Source organism: Electrophorus electricus, unplaced genomic scaffold (assembly GCF_041902795.1).
Source record: "Electrophorus electricus isolate QZ-2024a unplaced genomic scaffold, ASM4190279v1 Scaffold191, whole genome shotgun sequence".
Classification (NCBI taxonomy): domain Eukaryota; kingdom Metazoa; phylum Chordata; class Actinopteri; order Gymnotiformes; family Gymnotidae; genus Electrophorus; species Electrophorus electricus.
Window position 1 is genome coordinate 36755 of NW_027658472.1, and position 3246 is coordinate 40000.

Sequence of the window (3246 nt, forward strand, 5' to 3'; positions counted from 1 at the left end):
TATTATTACATTATTATTACATTATTATTACATAATTATTACATTATTAGTCTACTTTGATTTTAACAGCATTTGCCATTTGAGTCACGATTTTTTTAATGACCAATTTTAGATCAAAGTTTGATATTGAACATATAGGGGGTAAAACTGAAAAGCTTCTTCACCAAGCCTGGTTGTCATTTTAATGGAACATGCTTGTTTATCCTATTAAGAATAGAATAGAATAGAGTTCATCAGAACATTTGTCTCTGAAGAAATATGTTAGGTGCAAATAATTTGTTTGCATCTGTATGAAACCTGAAAGATTCAAGAGACAAAGAGAAAGCTGAGTTCAGTTCATTTACTGTACTGTACTGTTTGTGTTCGTGTGTGTGTTTGTGTGTGAAGAAGAGGCAGTACTTTTTCAGCACAGTCAGAGCACAGTGACAGTTTTTTGAGAAGTTGCCTGAGAGAGAGTGAGAGAGTGTGTGAGAGAGAGTGAGAGAAAGAGAGAGAGAGAAGGAGAGAGAGAGACAGAAAGAGCAGACTGACACATCGGTGTAAAAACAATAATTATGAGCATGAATTCAGGGGCCAGCCAAAGACCTGCAGAAGCCTGGGGTGTTGCTATGGGGATATGAAGGATATGTGTGTGTATGTGTGTGTGTGTGTGTGTGTGTGTGTGTGTGTGTGTGTTTAGGAACCAGACTCAGGGTCTGTCCCAAGGGAGGGGCCCAGACAGTCGTCCCTTCAACTGACACATTTTTTATTTGGGTGGGAAAGCATGGGCGGTCATGGGTGAGATGAGCTCGCACGGCCATTCTGGACCCTGCAGTCTGGAAGCTTCTAAAGAGTGCAACGTGGAAATGAACAACAAACAGTCTATGAAATAAATAAATGCCTTTCATGGACATTACCGCTCCAAAAACTTACATGAAAGGTTAGTTAGATTGACGCTTCATCAGTAAAACATCAGTAACATTTTTAAAAGTGACAAGTTAAAATATTTTAATAGTCACTTAGGAATAATTCATATAAAAATGTGAATATTTAATTTAGCAAATATGCAAATATGACACAGTGGGAAAATAGCACTTGTAAACTATAAGTAGGATCTTATTTGTAGCCCGGGATTATTTCTTTTGTATAATCAAAGAAATGATCGCTATTGAGTGTTGGTAGACAGCTATTCGAGTTGATTGAATGGAGGTATTAGATGAATCACAGGTGTAAATGTAATCACGGTCTTTTGTCAAGCGCAAGAAAGAAAGTGACCTCTGGTGGTGGCAAAATGAAATTAACAATTCAATCTGCTGAACACAGATGGGGTTACAGTAGACAAAACCTTTTTTTAAAAAAGTCTGCAGTCTTAAGCGTCTGATCTAAAAGGATTTTTCTGAAACATTCAGATATCAAACACTGTGCACCGTTCCAAATAAATGAATCTTATTCACTCACCAGCCGCTTTATTAAATAGTCTTGCATTTACACTTACGCTTTATAATGTTCCCCCGTTTTACAGGTACATTTCATAAGCAGGCTGCACAACAACAGTACCTTATGTGATCCATGTACTCTCTGTGATGTACCCTCTGCACCGTTTGTCACTGGTCAAATTATGCCCACAGGACGACTGCTCAGAATGACCTTTCCCTGGGCAGCATCAACACTGGCATGGTAGCGTATTGCTGGTTCGAGTGTATCTTGCACTGTTGCTGTGTTCTTTTTAATCTTATTTTATGTTATCTTTTACGTGTCCCTGACTCTGTCGGGCAGATCCCGGTCTGCGCACAAAATACACATCCAGCAGCAATGCTGTGGTCAGAAACGGAACACTGAGACGCATACAAACAGACGGACTAACTGGACATAGTGAATAGAGCTTTAGTAGTTCTGACCGAACTAATAATATACCCCTACATATCTTTCGCATTCGTTAAACCTCCAAGTTTAGGATTTTTTAAAAAAATTCGTTCATTAGATTGTGCAGGCCTACGAGGATCTGTTAGTCAGGTGATCAGGTAAATATTGGCAGTGTACCAAATCACTGAAGCATTGTATTGTTTTTGTAGTCTTTTGTGCGATGGTAGCTGCTCAGCGTCTCGTAGCTATGAAGTGCCACATCAGCTAATACCGGTATTCAGTTTTATATCACCTACAGTGCATTGCGTTTGATGGCAGCACTGCCGTTACCTGGCAACTAGATGCAACAAATATGCAGCCTTGCAAGGGCGCCTTCCTCACGCCGCTCCCGGGACCAAACCCTAAAGATGTCGAAGTAATCGTCGTGCTAGACGTGAAGCACAGCGCGATATAGTTTCCGAAAGCTGAAATTGCATGAGGGGAAATGACGAACGGTTTGGATACATGGCAGGATTTTGGTGAATGATAACAAGATCATTGCATGGCATGACATTAGTAAGAGGAAAGCGGCAGCGAGTACACACTTATCCACTTATCCAACACCCTAAGCTTTAGGGGGCTGCTTCCGAATTTGTGCTGTGAAACGCGTCTTCCAACTGCCGCAGGATGGCACCAAAACTCTGTTAGTGATTTGTAAATTTAGAGTTTACGTATTCTGCAATATCATGAATTGTCATTTCTTATTCCTACCATGAGGTTATCAGGTCCAAATTGAAATATTTGATGTAACTAAAATGATATGTAAGTGACATAGCCTACTTTCACTGAAGGATTTTCATACTCTTTCATACCCCGTATTTGTTTTTCCTGCGTTTGAAGCTTTAGGTGGTATAGGTCTGGTGTACTCTGTGATATATGGATTAACTGCAGGCTACGTGTCTAGATGGTACGTTTATATCGATTTTAGCGGCTTCCTGTTCACTATGAGCGCTCTGAGATTTCATTCCTGAACCGTACTGTTCCTTCTCTTCTCTCCGTCAGGTGCAGGTGAGTAATAAGGCGTTTGGTGTCCGGGTGGGTGTCCGTTCGTCCAGCAGGTGGCAGTGTTGCTCAGGTGAAGCTGTTTGCTTCTGCGCTCAAAGGAACAGACAGAATGAAAAGGTTCTCATGTTTCAATAAGGTGACGTGTGTGCGATATACAGTTACTGTCGTTAACCTTCAACTTCAACACCCCCGTCCACGAGGATGATGGTGTGTGTGGTGTGTGTGTGTGTGTGTGTGTGTGTGTGTGTGTGTGTGTGTGTGTGTGTGTGTGTGTGTGAGTGCGTGTGTGTGTGTGTGTGTGAGTGCGTGTTTGTAAGGAAGGCAATAACTGGGACACACTTCTTCACAGTAAGTCTACTT

At 41.2% G+C, this 3246-nt stretch overlaps 1 long non-coding RNA gene across 1 annotated transcript; it reads left to right on the plus strand.

Moving 5' to 3' along the window:
* Positions 1–2223: 2223 nt before the first annotated feature.
* Positions 2224–3222, plus strand: LOC145655158 (uncharacterized). The gene is made up of 3 exons (XR_014121316.1): positions 2224–2524; positions 2722–2788; positions 2884–3222. It is a non-coding gene; the product is annotated as an uncharacterized LOC145655158 (long non-coding RNA).
* Positions 3223–3246: the final 24 nt, after the last annotated feature.